This window comes from Plecotus auritus (genome assembly GCF_963455305.1).
Source record: "Plecotus auritus genome assembly, chromosome: 4".
Classification (NCBI taxonomy): domain Eukaryota; kingdom Metazoa; phylum Chordata; class Mammalia; order Chiroptera; family Vespertilionidae; genus Plecotus; species Plecotus auritus.
The window spans coordinates 112,132,341-112,150,274 of record NC_137775.1 but is presented as its reverse complement, the minus strand read 5'-3'; positions in this window follow the sequence as shown (position 1 = coordinate 112,150,274).

Sequence of the window (17,934 nt, the reverse complement as noted above, 5' to 3'; positions counted from 1 at the left end):
CTATTTACTAAGCCCATGCTAAGTATAGGGCACTGACATGGGTTCTTCAAGCATTTCTTTGGCAGCCCTACATGAAGCCTTTCACTAAAATGCCTATAAAGGCACAGAAAGAAGAAAGAAACTTGCCACCACACTGATAATTACAATGGAAGCCAGCCTAACTCTAATGTTTGGGAAAACATAATATTGAATTAGCATTATGCAGAAAGAGCTGGATAGAGACATCTCAATGATAAGCACATAGCATTTCCCTGCTTCAGCATTTGAAACAGATATCTGGAATAAAAGGGAGTGGGGGTTAATAAATACTACATTGCTCTTAAACCATAGATGCTAACATAGAGTTTAGAGTTCAGTAAAGAGTTTACACAAGTAATTATGATTTATGATAAAAATTGTTTTCCCATTCAATGTTGCCTTGTCTCCACATGAGTCTGGTCCTTCAGGCTTCTACAGAGTTCATATGTCTCTGGGTTTAAAATATAATTGAACAGGCTTTGATTTCCTAGTTTAATACTATGTTGCTTATTTAATCCTTTAAAATTAAATAATAAATTCAACACATACTTGTCAAATTTGCATAGATAATTGTCTCACTTATGCCATCTCTTTTTCAGTAACAGTGTTTCACGGCTGACTCACATCGAGTTTAATGTATGCTAACACTCCCAGAGCCTACACATTTCTTTTCCAGCATTACCATTGAATATTCTACACCTATAACTGATTTTCATTTGTATCTGACAGTCTTAGATTTTAAAAATAGTATCTGAAGTCTAGAGCATTTGCAGAATCAATACAATTCAAGTAAATTTGTTTTTTAAAGGAGAACACCTCAAACGTGTGATGTAAGTAAAAAATAAAAGTTGACTTTATTCTCAAGCAAAATTCCACATATAAAAAAATAGTCTTTAACTGAACACACTGGAAACTAACAATTACCGAAGGTGACAGAAAACCGGCATGGAAATTACTTGAATTATTTCATTTGGAGAAAAGAAAACAGAAGACTGACAATACAGATTTAAAATAGAAGGGATTATTCTAAAATGTATACCAAACAGCAAATTTGTCCAAAAATTTATTCTTAATTATAGATTTTTAAAAAATGAAATGTTATTTAATCACTGATCAATACAGGGAGAAGAATAGAAAATTTATTGAATTTGAGGATGGTTTTTGTTTGTTTTGGGTCCTGTGCTTTAACCAGTATTCTACTTCTCCAATTCAAATGTATCCACAAATAAACAGAATGCAAAGAAAAGGGACATGAAGGGAGGCCTAAAGTTAAAATGACATAAGAATAAAACAGAGCCAAAACCGGTTTGGCTCAGTGGATAGAGCGTCAGCCTGCGGACTGAAAGGTCCCGGGTTTGATTCCGGTCAAGGGCATGTACCTTGGTTGCGGGCACATCCTCAGTGGGAGGTGTGCAGGAGGCGGCTGATCGATGTTTCTCTCTCATCGATGTTTCTAGCTCTCTACCCTCTCCCTTCCTCTCTGTGAAATATCAATAAAATATATTAAAAAAAAAAAAGAATAAAACAGAAACATATAACTGAGTAACTTAGGCATAGCCATGTTTAAAAGCAACAATTTTGTGAAAGATGATAAACCATTATAGGGTACAAAGAACTAAATGTTCAATAGCTAACTTTAAAAAAAATAATATTATGGAAAACCTTCAGTTTTACAGCACTATGCCCTTTATTAAAAACTAGAGGCCCATTGCACGAAGAGATTCGTGCAATAGGCCTTCCTTCCCTTGGCTTCCAGCATCGGTTTTCCTCTGGCACCTGGGACCCAGGCCTTCGCTCCAGCCGGAGTCTGTGTCTTCATCTTCGCTGCAGACTCCGGGTCTGCCATCTTGATCTTCACTGCAGACTCCGGAGTCTGCAGTCTTGTTTTCGCTGCGCCAGAATGCCGCTCCTGTAGATTCCTTCATCCCCTCCCCACGCCCCCCCCCCCCCGCTGCCCTCCCTCTCATAGCAGGCATCCTGCCCCGTCTGGCCACTCAGCACCTGGAGCAGCTGGGCGGTGCCATTTTTGTCCTTCTAATTTGCATATTCCCTCCTGATTGGCTGGTGGGCGTAGCGGAGTGATGGTCAATTTGCATGTTTCTCTTTTATTAGTGTAGATTATGTGCCATATCCCAGATGTAAGTCTGACCTACCTTTTGCACAAGATAGCCCATGAAAATGCTAGAAAAGCTAAATGTCAGGATTATGCAGAGCCAAAATTAGCTGAGCATGGTAAAGTATGAAAATATATATACCAAACTGATATCTTCTAACAGTGGGGAAAGAGAAGAATTATGTTTTATATCATGTATTTCCTTTTTAAACTTCTTCGTTTAAATTGGTTACAACAGTCATATGTTATATTTATAATTTTAAAAACTAATTATTGAAACTTCTGACCAGATGTCAAATAATGCTGCTTTTCAGTTCAAGCAATTTCTGACTTAGAGAAACAACATTTACTAATGATTCACTAAATCCTTTCCCTGACTCCTATCCCTGCCCCTTCTCCCATCATTTGGACCCTCCCCCCAACACACACACACACACACAAGTTCTAGAACTATTGCTTAGGTGGCGCATAAAAAAGGAGGAATACAGATAGGTGGATATCTTTGGAAAATCTGGATATTCAGAAAGGTGAATAGGGAAAAGTTGTCAATAGACCCTGAATCCAGATTCCTAAACAGAGCTTCTTGCTTAAATATTGTCTGCAAGCCCCAAAGATTTCCTGGTTTGTTTAGGGTTTTTGCACTTCAGTTATTATCCGATAAAATTTTACCAAAAAGATTATCCTTTGGTTTACATATTTTTTAAAAATACAAAATATCTCTTGAGAGAGTAAAGTACTATCAATTATTCACACAATAGTAAATTTTAATTTAATTTTATGTCCTCATAACAGCCAGCCAGAAATAGGCTTGCTGAGAATAGGTAAAAACTTATCATTTATAAGTATAAGGTGACAAGATGTTGAACTGTAGAGGAATTGGTACAGTAGAAAACATGTAAGTCTGAGAACTATGAAAGGGTTCCAGAAGTACCATTGGGTCATAAAGGAAGGTGGCAGACACCACAAATACCATGGGTTACTAAAAAAAGCACCCAGTGAGAAAATACAATCTCCTTTTGTTCCCTTTACATTCTTCTCTTCTTTCCTCTCCTGCCTTCTTTTTACTTCAAATACTAGAGCAAGTATTAGCATCACAATTGAGTTATTTGTAATGCCCTAAATTAACTTTGGTTGAAGGCTCCCTCCTCCATCTCCCCACCTGCAATGATGACCGCCCCCCAACCCCACCACACCCACCTCCCATAGCCTAACACACAACCATTTGTCTACTGCCCAGGATAAGGCTTGAGAAGCAGTTTATTGAAGTCTGCTGGATGGAAATACATTTTGTTAATGCTATTTCTATAGACTGAATGTTTGTGTCCCCACAAATTCATATGTTGTGACCTTATCTCCAATGTGATAATATTTGTAAATGGGGCTTTGGAGAGGTGATTAGGTCATGAATAAAATTATAAAAGAGACCCCATATTACTTCCCACATGTCCCCTTCCCCCTTGTCAGGTTATCCAAAGAAGAAGGCTATCTATGAACCAGAAAGCAGGCCATCACTAGACACCAAATCTGCCAGCACCTTGATCTTGGACTTCCCAGCCCCCAGAACTGTGAGAAATAAATGTATCTTGTTTTAAGTCACAGTACAAGATACTGTGGTACATTTTTCTAGTGTTAAAAAGTATTCTTTTCTTATTGTACATTTTTCTAGTGTTAAAAAGTATTCTTTTCTTATTGTACAGTTTTTATTTTATTGTATTCATTGATTTTAGAGGGGTTGGGGGAGAGAAACATTGATGTGTTGTTCCACTTGTTTATGCATTCATTGGTTGATACTTGTATTTGCCCTGATCAGAGATTGAACCTGCAATCTTAGCATATCAGGACAATGCTCTAACCAACTGAACTACCTGACCAGGGCTACTTATTGTACAGTTTTTAATCATGTAACTACTTTTATTCCCATTTGTTTCCTTTAACTGTGGTTGAACCTAAAGTTATAAGCAACAAGTGGAAAGTCATTTTCAGCACTAAAATTCACTTGGTTAAAATTCATTTCCATCCCTGGTTCCCCTCATTTTCACACTGATAGTTTAATCTTGCTGATTCATAAGTAAGGTCTAATTTTTATTCATTTTACTATTATGGAACCATCATTATTAATAATAAATCTTTATGCTCCTTTATTTACAAGCTGAAATGTCCTCCAAAGTGAAGACAACCCTTTTCTGCAGCCTCATTTCTTACCTTCCCGTGACAACCCCAAGCAAACCACACCATAAGAGCTCCTGAAATTCCACAAAGTTAATTTGATCCTTTCAATATTAATGATCAGGTTTATTGAGTGCTTACTATATGTTAGACAATGTCCTAAGCATTTTATTTCCATTTACTCAATTTATTATCCTAAGTTTATAAATTGGGAAACAAAGGCATGGAAAAGTTAAGTAACTTGTCCACAGTCATACAATTAATGAGAGGAAGAGCTGGGGTTTGGATTTGGACAATCTAATATCTTATATAAAAGTGATATAGAACCTAATGCCTGTATGTAAGACAGGGTGAATTGAGAGAAGCTGATATTGGACAATTACGTGCAATGACACTTTACAGACAGAAAACAAGAGAAGTACTGCAAATAGTTCATTGCTAGCAATTTGATATTGCAATAGGAGGTAAATAAACTTGGAGAGAAAAAAATTGGGAGAAATGTAAGGAATTGCTGAAACAGAACTATGAATTAGAAATATGAAGTTGCTTTCTAAAAAGCTTCAGAAAGGCCCAGCTGGTGTGGCTTACTGGTTAAGTGTCAACCTATGAATCAGGAGGTCATGGTTGGATGCTATGGTTGGGGCACATGCCTGGGTTTCGGGCTCAATCCCCAGTGGGGGGCGTGCTGGAGGCAGCTGATCAATGATTATCTCTTGTCATTGATGTTCTATCTCTCCCTCTCCCTTCCTCTCTGAAATCAATAAAAACATATTTTTAAAAAGAAAACTTCAGAAAGTTTCCAAACAACCTAGATTCCCAAGCATTGCTTAATAATAATTCTGGATGTAATAATACTACTACTTTAGCAAAGGTAGATAGTCTTTACAGCTTCAAGCTTCTCGCTTTCCCCAAAAACTTCTGGATAAAACCAAAATGCATGGGAAAATTACAAAGTTTAAATAATCTTATGATGTTCTTTTGATTATTGTAGGAAATGTGTCTCTGTTGTCCATCTCCAGCACGGTCGGTTTTTGATGGAAATGGTTGCTGAATTTCTCCAGGGCAAAGAGAAGGTAGGAAGGAGGGAAGAGGATGTAAGAGCAAAGAACTGTGGGCGTGGGCCAGCATCTTGGTGGAAAACCCCGAGGCACCTGCCTCAGCTAGACATGGGGAGGTGGAGGCAACTAGAAGAGGCCTCGGCCCAATTTTTTTAAATGGCGCAATGGGAGACAGCAAGATGTAGGAGACGTATGAGGAAACAGGTAACCCCATCGTACTCAGCCCATGAGGAACCGGAGGAGGGACTGTGTTCACTGCCCCAGGTGTGCTTGTACACCTGCTCTCGAGAACATCTTAAATGTCTCATTTTTGCCATACTTCTGTCTCCAAATCTGTTATTTGAATTAAGACAGGTGAGCATTTCTCACAATTATGTTTCCTGATCTGTGGTTGTTGACTTCTGAGTGGTAATTGGAAGAAGTGTTGGACTCTTGCTCTCTAAGACTTATTGTTGAATGTGATTCTTTAATCTTTCCCTGTGTACTTGATCTTCAGCCCATGTCTCTTGCCTAAGGAGGAGAGAAAATGGCAGCCCTTCATTCAAGAAGGACCCTTATGCAAACCACTTATGAAGACCCAATCAGTGAAGAACAAGTATCAGATTTTCCTTACAATGGGTGACAACCCCCCATCTCTCAGGAAAGTGTTGTCTTCGAAGCATTTCCTTACAAGAGTCCTATTGCCATTTGGTCACCACCAGTTTGAAACATATTAGATGCAGTTGTAATATTTGTTGTTAATTTTTTTAAATGATGAAAATAACTGGATGTAGTCACATTCAAATAATTTAAACTAGGTTTTCAAAGTTCAAATTGATTTGAATTAAATGATGTTTTGGGGGTTTAAAATAGGAATTATAAGTGCAGTATTATAATAAAGTGGATTTTATTCAAAATATCTCAATAAAGATAAACAAAATAATAAAAACATCTAAATATCAAAGTAGTTTTCTCTTTAGTTTAACCTTATATTGGTGTTTTAACTGTATATAATGCCATTATACTTTTGAGTTATTAATCAACTTTTCCATTCTTTTTATTTAAGTTTGTTGCATCTTTTAACTTAAAATATTTTTCAAATATATTTCAGAATTTAAGTTATTCCATTCTTCACCTTTTCACAATTCTCTTTTTTAATATATTTTTATTGATTTCAGAGAGGAAGGGAGAGGAAGAGAGAGATAGAAAGTTCAATATTGTAAGAGATTATCATTAATCAGCTGCCTCCTGCATGCCCCCTACTGAGGATCAAGCCTGCAACCCAGGCATGTGCCCTAACTGGGAATCAAACTATAACCTCCTGGCTCATAGGTTGACACTCAATCACTGAGCAACACTGGCCAGGTGAACTTTTCCCAATTCTTTTCATCTGTGTTTAGAGTTAGGGAATCTTAAAAAATGTTTCACACCTTGAATGGGTAGCATGGCCCTTATTTGCAAAAGGTCTTTACTTTACAAAGTAATTGATAAGATAATTTTATTTATGAGAACCCAGGGCCCAGAGTATCAAATTGTTAAATTTGCATTTTCTGTAGTTCATTGCTGAGTTTAGGGAAAGCAGATAAAACTTTTCTCTAAAATAATTTGAAGAAATGAGTAATAATAGTATATGGGTTTATTCTATCCTGTGGTTCATAATTTTATTTTGAGTCAAATATTTTGAATTTGGATCAGTATGATTATAAGAAAGACAAATGTAATCAGTACTATACTGAGGGTATGGAAGGAAGAGGAGGTTGCCAGGGTACAAAAGCAACTACTGTAGAGTATGGCTCTGAGATGCTTTATGATACCACTGGGTACATGAGGGCACACACAGATCAGCATACACAAAGAAAGGAGTGATGGATGTGCTGTTGTAGTGTATCCCCCATCTTACAAAGAACGCCTCAAAAAAAGATCGAATTATGGAGTCATTTATTAAAAGCCGGCAGCATACGAGGGAGCAAAAGCACTCCATACCTTGCAGCCCCAAACAGCTTGCCACTTCTGGCTTATATGCAGAATATCACAAAAGTATTGATTACATCTTTGGGTCTGGAATGAGGAACCTGTTTCGTGAAAAAGCATTTTTACAGAAGCAGAATTTGAGCAACTTAGTTATCTAAAGTATTTACGAATCACTGAATCAACAGAAACACATTATCTGGGACCACCTGGACAATTTAGATAATTGAACTGTCCTGGGTCCCAGAAGAATGTGCTTCAGTAACCAGTGAGATCACAATCAATGGGACATTCAAACCAACATCAATGGAGTATTGGGATAGCATACATAAGTTCAGAAAATCAAAATAACTTTTAAATGAGTACAGAACCCAAAACAGCAAGGTTAAAATATTAAACAGCAATTTTTACCCAAGTATGGTTGCTACCACACTTCAGTGCAACAGTCCATTGGCTATTGCGTTGGAGGCAGCCAATAATGGTGTATAGGGAATAAACAGAAGTACATAAAAAGAGATGACTGTGCCATGTGTACTGAGACAGAAACCTGTGACATTCTCCCCTCTCATTGGTAATTTCTATGGAGACAGCTTTTAAAAGCCCAAGGAGATGGAAATCAGATTTTTGTTTAAACACACACACACACACCTTAAAAAGGTGAATATCAGCATGAAAAATATTTTAAGGTCCATTTCATAAGCTGTTTTCAGAACTATTACTAGCATTTAGCAAGGAAAAAACCCTAGACACAGAAAATATTGACATCTATACTAATAAAAGCCTAGGTGGTCCTCATGCCCTCACGTCATCACAAGATGGCTGCCCCCACATCATCCCAAGGTGGCCAACCCTATGTCATCACAAGATGGCCATCACAAGATGGCCTGCAGGGGAGGGCAGTTGGGGGCCACCGGGCTGGCAGGGGAGGGCAGTTGGGGGTCATCAGGCTGGCAAGGGAGGGCAGTTGGGTGCCACTGGGCCATCAGGGGAGCGGTTAGGGGGCAATCAGGCTGACAGGCAGAAGTGGTTAGGGGCAATCAGGCAGGCAGGCAGGTGAGTGGTTAAGAGCCAGCAGTCTCAGATTGTGAGGGGGATGTCCACCTGCCAGTCAGACATCCCCCGAGGGGTCCCAGATTGGAAAGGGTGCAGGCTGGGCTGAGGGACAACCCGCCCCAGTGCACAAATTTCATGCACCGGGCCTCTAGTTATTTGATAATGCTCTAGTATCTCTTTTCCTACCTTGGTATTCATTTCAAAAAGTTACACAGCCTATCCAATTGTATCTCCAGTTTGTATACCAGACTCCAACACAACTGGATCCCATTAACAGGTCACCTTCTAAATAATGAATACAACCCCTGCTTTAAGAAAGTGCTTAAAGATCTTGAAACCCTGATATTTGTCAAATAGATATATTTCAGGTTATATTAGCTCTTTATACATTGGGTAAGTGTTTTTCAGTAATACATTATTAACAAGGTTCCTCGGTGCCCCACTACTAGTATGTAAAAAAAAAAAAAATCAGTTGAATTCTAACCTGCCAGTCATGAGGTATAAAGGAAAATGTCCTTCTTAAATTATCCTCTTCTGATTTTTTTCACATTATAGTTTGCCCTGGCTTAATTACCAGTATGACCATCATCACTTAACTCTTCTTCAATTTTTCATTTACTCGAATCTAAACTACCTAAAGCTTGGGTTTATCCTGGTTCAAAAAAAAATACATAGAAATACTTGGTCTAAGGGAAATGTATATCACAGGAAAAAATATAAAAATGATACCTTTTGAGAATATGGAAATGAATCATTACTACTTATTTACTTAGAGAGGTACCCAGCAAATTAAAAAGTTGAATAACTTATTATGTGAAAAAAAAAGTAAAGGACATTTCTTCCCTTTATGTGATGAATTTCTTAAATAATAAAGTGGAATAGAGCATTGCTTGAACTTTCTTAATACTATATATTGAAGTAGAATTGCCCCTGTGGCTGAATTCTTTAGGAGGTCTGAAACAGGTGTCATAAAGTGTGCACTTCTAAAATTTTACTTTTCAATTACAGTTGACATTCAATATTATTTTGTATTAGTCTCAAGTGTACAAGTTTCAAGGGGTTAGGCAATCATATATTTTAAAAAAGTTATTCCCCTGATGTTTCAAATAACCACCTGGTATCATCCTATATAATAAAGAGGTAATATGCAAATTGACCATCACACCCTCGCACAAGATGGCCGACTGCATGTGGTCACAAGATGGCCGACTGCATGTGGTCACAAGATGGCTGCCACAGATGGCCGGCAGGGGAGGGCAGTTGTGGGCAATCAGGCCAGCAGGGGAGGGCAGTTAGGGGAGACCAGGCCAGCAGGGGAGGGAGGGCCGTTGGGGGCGACCAGGCCTGCAGGGGAGGGCAGTTGGGGGCAGCCGGGCCTGCAGGGGAGGGCAGTTGGGAGCAACCAAGCCTGCAGGGGAGGGCAGTTGGGGGCAACCAGGCAGGCAGGGGAGGGCAGTTGTGGGCAATCAGGCCAGCAGGGGAGGGCAGTTAGGGCAACCAGGCCTGCAGGAGAGGGCAGTTGGGAGCAACCAAGCCTGCAGGGGAGGGCAGTTGGGGGCAACCAGGCAGGCAGGGGAGGGCAGTTGTGGGCAATCAGGCCAGCAGGGGAGCAGTTAGGTGTCGATCAGGCTGGCAGGGGAGTGGTTAGGGGTGATCAGACTGGCAGGCAGAAGCAGTTAGGGGCAATCAGATAGACAGGCAGGTGAGTGATTAGAAGCCAGTGGTCCAGGATTGTGAAAGGGATGTCCGACTGCTGGTTTAGGCCCGATCCCGGGGATCGAAACCAGCAGTCAGATATCCCCTAAGGGGCCCCAGATTGGAGAGGATGCAGGCTGGGCTGAGGGACACCCGCCCACCAGTGCACAAATTTTGTGCACCAGGCCTCTAGTATATAATTACAATATTATTGACTGTAATCTCTATGCTGTACTTTAATTGCCATAACTATTTTGTAACTAGCAATTTGTACTTCTTAATCCTTTCATTTTTTTTTCTCCCAGTCCCCCAACCTCCTATCCCTCTGGCAACCATTATTCTGTTCTCAGTATCTATGTCTGTTTCTATTTTGTTTGTTCATTTGTTTTGTTCTTTATATTCTACATATACGCGAAATCATATGGTATTTGCCTTCTTCTGACTTATTTCACTTAGCATAATTTATATTTGGGATATCCATGCTATCCCAAATGGTAAGAATTCATTACTTTTTATGGCCAAATAATATTGCATTATTTATATGTACCACAGCTTTTTTATTCACTCATCTATTGATATCCACATGGGTTGCTTCTATATCTTGGCTGGTGTAAATAATGCTGCAATGAACATTGGGGTACATATATTCTTTCGAATTAGTGTTTTGGGTTTCTTTGGATAGATATCCAGAAGTGAAATCACTGGGTCATATGGCAGTTTTATTTTTAATTTTTTGAGGAACCTCTATACAGTTTTTGATAGTGACTTCACCAAAATGCATTCCCACCAACAATACATGAGGGTTTCCTTTTCTCTACATACTCACCAACACTTCTCCTCCTCCTCCTCCTCCTCCTCCTCCTCCTCCTCCTCCTCCTCCTCCTCCTCCTCCTCCTCCTTCTTCTTCTTCAATTGATTTCAAAGAGGAAGGGAAAGGGAGAGATAGATGGAAATATCAATGATGAGAGAGAATCAATGATCAGCTGCCTCCTGCACGCCCCCTGCTGGGGATGGAGCTTGCAATCCGGATGTGCTCTTGACCAGAATCAAACCCGGGACCCTTCAGTCTACAGTCCTACACTCTATCCACTGAGCCAAACCAGCCAGGGCTTTGCTAATACTTCTTGTTTGTTGATTTATTAATGATAGCCATTCTGGCAGGTGTGAGGTAATATCTCATTGTGGTTTTAATTTGTATTTCTCTGATGATTAGTGACATTGAGCATCTTTACATAACTATTGGCTATCTGTATGTCCTCTTTGGAGAAGTGTTTATACAGGTCCTCTGCTGACTTTTTAATTGGATTGTTTGTTATTTTGGTGATGAGTTTAATGAGTTATTTATAAATTTTGGATTTTAACCCCTTATCAATGTATCATTAGTGAATATTTTCCCTCCTTTAGTACATTGTCTTTTCTTTTCTTTTCTTTTCTTTTTTTTAATTTTTTTTAAAATATATTTTATTGATATTTTACAGAGAGGAAAGGAGAGGGATAGAAAGCTAGAAACATCGATGAGAGAGAAACATCGATCAGCTGCCTCCTGCACACCTCCCACTGGGGATGTGCCCGCAACCAAAGTACATGCCCTTGACCGGAATCGAACCCGGGACCCTTCAGTCCGCAGGCCGACGCTCTATCCACTGAGCCAAACCGGTTTCGGCTGTCTTTTCTTTTTGTTGATGGTTTCCTTTGCAGTGCAAACAACTTTTCAGTTCCATTTAGTTGATTTAGTCTCATTTGTTTATTTCTTCTTTTGCTTCCCTTGCCCTAGAAGACATCCGAAAAAATATTGCTAAGAGAAATGTCAGAGATTTTATTGTCTGTGTTTTCTTCTAGGAATTTTCTGGTTTTAAGTTTTACATTTAAATCTTTAATATATTTTTAGTATATTCCTGTATATGGTGTAAGAAGATGATCCAGATTTATTGTTTTGCATGTATCTGTTCAATTTTCCCAACACGATTTATTAAATAGAATGTCCTTATTCTACTGTATGTTCTTGTCTCCCTTGTCATATTTTAATTGAATATATAGGCATGGGTTTATTTCTGGGATCTCTATACTGTTCCATTGATCTATGTGTCCATTTTTATGCCAGTACCATGCTGTTTTGATTACTTAGGCCTTGTAGTATACTTTGATATCAGGTAGCATGACACCTCCAATTTTGTTCTTCTTTCCTACCTAGAACAATGCATGGCATAAGTAAATGACATGTACATGTTAACATTAATGTCACCTTTGTATTTTAGTTTTTTAATTCTGAAATTGTGTTTTGTGAATATTTAGTCAATGAGGAAATTAATATATTAGAATATGACTATATTGAGTTCATATAATGAATATATTAAAGCATTTTATTTTTTGAATAAACAAGTGACTAAAATAGTTCATATGAATTTGTTTTAAAGAACAAAATTGACAATAGGATCTTGGAGTTTAATTATATAAAAAAATCTACAAATTATATGCTTTGTTCTGAATAAGGTTCCAGTTCACACAAATGAAATCATATTTACATATGTTTTTTCAAATATTGTTAATTCATTTATGTCTAAATTCCTATTATGTGCCAAGCACTGTTTCAGCACTCTGTGGGTAAAGTAATAAATTAGCAAAAGGCTGTTTCCAGAGTTTACATCCTAACAATTATGAAGATAGCACAGAATTTATAATATTAAAAATATGTTTATACTGCCAACTCTCCAAATGATTTCCTAAATAATTCCTGAATTTTGGACACTGCTATAAAATAAAAAAAATTATTAAAAAATAAGATTCTCTACATTATTAAACTTAAGGAAGGATATCATGCAAAGTCATTTTTATTTTTGATACTTTTTAAAATTGATTTTAGAGAGAAAGGAAGAGAGGGGGAGAGAGAGAGAAACATTGATGTGAGAGAGAAACATCAATTGGTTGACTCCCATACACATCCTGACCAAAGATCAAACCTGAAACCTGGGTATGTGCCTTGACCATGAACTGAGCCTTGATCCTTTAGTGCATGGGATGATGCTCCAACCAACTGAGCCACACCAGCCAGGCCTGTCATTTTTATTTTTCACATTTACAATATAAGCAGGCTATTTTTCCACATTTGCATAATAAATGTGCTAATTCTTAAGAGAGTTGTTTAATTTTTCTATTTCTAATATAAATTTATTTTATTTTATTCATATCTGTAAACATTTTAAACATAAAGAACCTATTGGTCTAGACCAGGGGTGGGCAAACTTTTTGACTTGAGGGCCACAATGGGTTCTTAAACTGGACTGGAGGGCCGGAACAAAAGCATGGATGGAGTGTTTGTGTGAACTAATATAAATTCAAAGTAAACATCATTACATAAAAGGGTACGGTCTTTTTTTTTATTTCAATAGTTTTATTCATTTCAAACATTTTAACAAGAAGAATGTGAACACTAATTATTATAATTTGAAACTTCAAAAAATGGAGGAATCATAGCACAATAACATACCTTATATTGAAGATGGCAAAGGCAAAATAAAATTGCCTAACAAAGGAAAGGTACAAAAGCCTTTCAAATTAAACTTAAATATAATAAAATAATTTAAAACTAAAACAAATAGAAAAAAACAAAATGTGTAAACAGTAAATTAAACATTTTCTTTAGTGAAACTTTCAAATTATGCCCGGGACGTAGATGTAGATGGCAATGTAGACTGGGTTGAAAGGTTTCTGGTCTTTAAAACATCAACTTCAGTGGGAACAGTGTTGTTGGTCTCCTTTTTTAGCTAATGCATCAAAGTCTGGAGTTAGTTTTGTTGTGGCTATTCTCAGGATAGATCTGAGGTGTTCGTCAGTTAAGCTGGATCTGTGAGGGGCTTTGTTGATGTTCATGACGCTAAATGTCTGCTCACAAACATAGGTTGACCCAAACAGCACCAGTATCTTCTGTGCCATCCTCCGGATGTTTGGAAAAGTGGCTTCATTAAGTGAAGCATAAAAGTCTCTTAGTTCAAGAGAGCTGAATTTCTCCTTTAGGACAAAGTCAGACTGAAGATCGATGAGTTCCAGTTGCACCTCTTCTGGTGCTGTTTCAGGTTTTGTGACAAAGGACAGGCCACCAGTTGAAGTGACTGGTCAATTTTTTCAACATCAGAAAACCGACGACAGAATTCTGCATGCAGGTCATCCAGTGATTTGCTGTATTTCTTCACGTTTTGGATGGTCTCCTTCTGTGTGGCTAGTGTGGCAAAATGAGTGAAGACTTTGTCTGAAATTTGTCTGGAAAAGAAAATCAGCTTCGATTTAAAGGCTTTCACATTAGTGTACATGTCATGTACATACTGATCTTTTCCCTGTAGCTTCACATTTAGCTCATTCAAATGTGAAAATATATCTACAGCAAATGCAAAGTCACACAGCCCATTCTTGTCACTCAGCTCAGTAAGTTCGTCAGACTTCCCCTTTAATTTCAAAAATGCACCAATCTCTTCTTTGAGCTCCCACACTCGTTGGAAAACTTTGCCCAAACTCAACCAGCAGACACGAGAGTGATAAAGTAAGTCGTGGTGATCCGCATCAGTTTCCTCCAGAAACTTAATAAACTGACGGTGCTGAAGTCCCTTTGCTCGAATGAAATTAACAAGCTTTACGACTGGATTAACAACATGATTAAGTTGTAATATAGACTTGCACAATGATTCCTGGTGAATAATACAGTGAAGAAAAATAACATCTTGGTTAGGGTTCTCCTCTTTCACTTTATCCTGAATTCTTTTTAGCAGTCCAACATTTTTTCCAGTTAAATTTGGAGATCCATCTGTCGTGACATTAGCAAGTTTACTCCATGGTAGCTTCATTTTCTCGATGACAGTAGACACCCGGTCATACAAGTCCTCTCCCCGTGTTTTTCCTTTCAGTGGCTCCATGGCTAAAAACTCCTCCGTAATTTCAAAATTGTCACTAATCCCTCGGATAAAAATTAAGAGCTGAGCAGTGTCCTTTACGTCATTACTTTCATCCAATGCTAGTGAATAAAACTTAAAGAACTCTGCCTTACTATTGAACTTGCTGGCCAAGTCTTCATCAATCAGTTCCACTCGATGAGTCACTGTCCTGCGCGATAAGCTGAGTTTTTCAAACTTGCCTTTGCTCTCTGGACACAAGAGACCTGCTGTCTCTATCATACATTCTTTCAAAAACTCGCCTTCAGAGAGAGGTTTGCTAGCTTTTGCTAATTTGAATGATAGCATAAAACTTGCTTTGGTAGTTGTCTCTTGAATTGCAGTTTGTCTGTGAAAGACATTTTGCTGAGCCTCTAATTTAGCCATCAACCTCTGTGCAGTAGCCTCCCGTTCTTGAGGTGACTGCTTGCTAGCATAGTTGCCATGCTTTGTGGCAAAGTGACGGCTGAGATTGTACTCTTTGAAGACTGCAAGTGTTTCCTGGCATATCAGACATACCGGCATTGATCGGACTTTGGTGAAAAAATATTTTGTTGTCCACTCCCTCTTAAACACTCGGCATTCACTGTCCACTTTCCTTTTCTTTGGTCCACTCATGTTTAATATTGGGTTAAAACCAACAGTTCCATTCTCTTACTAAATTCTTTACTAAATTAAGACAGTAAAGTATAAAAACAAGTGATTAAATTTGCTCTACTATAACATTTTTGGTCTTCTAAAAATATATATATATATATATATAACAAAATCATCTGAAAAAGTTCAGACATGGGACAGAGGCACACACTGACCATAGAGAACAACCCCTTTCCTCCATAGGAAACCTGTGTATCTTTCACACAGGCCCTTTGTTTATGGTAACACACATACCTGCACATTGCTGTGTCTTCCAGACACACTTGTATGGGAGGTGCTGGGGCAGTGCAAAACATGGGCAACCAGTAGTTACCACTAGCACTTCCGTTACTGGCAAAAAACAGCCGCAGTGCACATAGTGTGAAAGAGCCCATTATCAATGTCAGATTGCATCCAGTGGACTCTATAAAAACAACCAAGTGCCACTTTTAAATGCCCATTGCAACAGTTTTTCTTATTAAAAGCTGGAAATGGCAGGATATTTATATATATACCCCTACTGTGACAGCCTGGCAGAGCATTACAAAGGAGAAAACCCAGCATCTGGTGATGTCCATAAGTACAAGACTTCAGGCTGTCATTACCAGGAAAGGGTTTCATCCAAGTATTAGATATGAGCATTTGATTTTCAGTTTTTCATTTGTCCAATTACTTCTGAAGCCCTGAAATTAAGCGATTTTGTAATAACATATTTAGTTCATCACATTTCTATACAATCTTTTTGTTCAACCCACTGAATTAGGGTTCGTTCACACTAGCCGTGCTGCCGTTGCAGTGTGGTGCAGTACTGCAATGCAGCGCAGCTAGGGTTAATGCAGGGTACACAGGTTTCCATCATGTTTGCATTGATGCTAATGTGCAGTGGTGCATGTTAACACAAATGCCCTGTAGCATGCATTTTTACAGGCGCAAGGGGGAGAAGCAAATGCAGCGCAAAATGCATTTGTTTTGCCGCTAACACATGCGATTAGTGGCCACGGTAGCGTTACTGATACCGCATCTGTATCAGCAAAAAAATGCAGCCGCAGCATGGCTAGTGTGACATGTCCTCTATGTGTCTTTTTCCCTGCTGCGCGCGTCCGCAGTGGGAAAAAAAACTGTAGTGGATACAAACCCTAAAAGCTGAAAGTCTTTGTTGTTTTATTAACAAGTCATTGTGATGTACAGAATGTGGGAACAGGAAAAAATTGTGTTTGAGCAGAGCTCTTAATCTTACCTCAGAAAGGCTCTGATACTGTGCTCTCCAGGGGCGTGTCTCCTTACATCACCACGATAACGTGTCTACGCATTCCCAGGGTGATGTCGGGAGACGCATCCGCAGGCATTACAAGGAGCCTCTGGAAGATTGAGAGGTTGTTCCTTCTACTGAATGGGTGGATATAAATCCACCCACTCAGAAGAAGGAGCTGCGGCTGTGTTTCCCGACGTTGCCATGTTAACACTGCTGCTGGTGAAGGAGCAGAGGGGAGAGCAAGAGAACCCTCCGCTCTTTTGGCTCCGCGGGCCCTATAGAACAGCCGAATGGGCCAGATCTGGCCCGCGGGCCGTAGTTTGCCCACGGCTGGTCTAGACCTAGAGAAATTCTTCTTTTGTCAATTTATTTTGCTGTCACAACAATTATGTAATATCCTTTACATTATTCCCAGATATATAGGACAAGTTTAGGAACAGGAAGAAAATTTTAAAAGTTCAGTACATTTAAAAAGTTACTATATTTAGAATTAGTTTCTACCTGAAATTGATCTAAAATAATTTTCTATCTTAGGTTGGGTCAATTCTCTGTAATAGGAAGCAAACATTTGGGAAGGAAATAATGCAACACACATCAGAAATCCTATGAGAAAACTTTCAAGAAAATATTTATTTCAAAATGCTATGCTTTGTCCTGGCCAATGTGACTCAGTTGGTTGGAGCATCATCCCATACACCAAAATGTTTGCGGGTTTGATTCCCAGTCAAGGCACATACCTAGGTTGTGGGTTCGATCCTTGGTAGGGGCATGTGTGGGAGACAACCACTCCATGTTCCTCTGTTATACTGATGTTTCTCTCTCTCTTCCTCTCCCTAAAATCAATAAACTTATCCTCAGGTGAGGATTTTAAAAATACCTATATTTCTATGTTCTAGTGTTGAATAGTCCTTACAAAGGCAATGTACTATATTTGTAAGGACCACTTCCTGGTCCTCACTTCTATCCCAAGCTCCCTTCTAACACAAGAGCCTTTACCTTGGGCTCAGTCATTATAGACCTACTAGAGGCCCATGCAAGAAATTCATGCACTCATGTGGGTCCCTCAGCCTGGCCCGCACC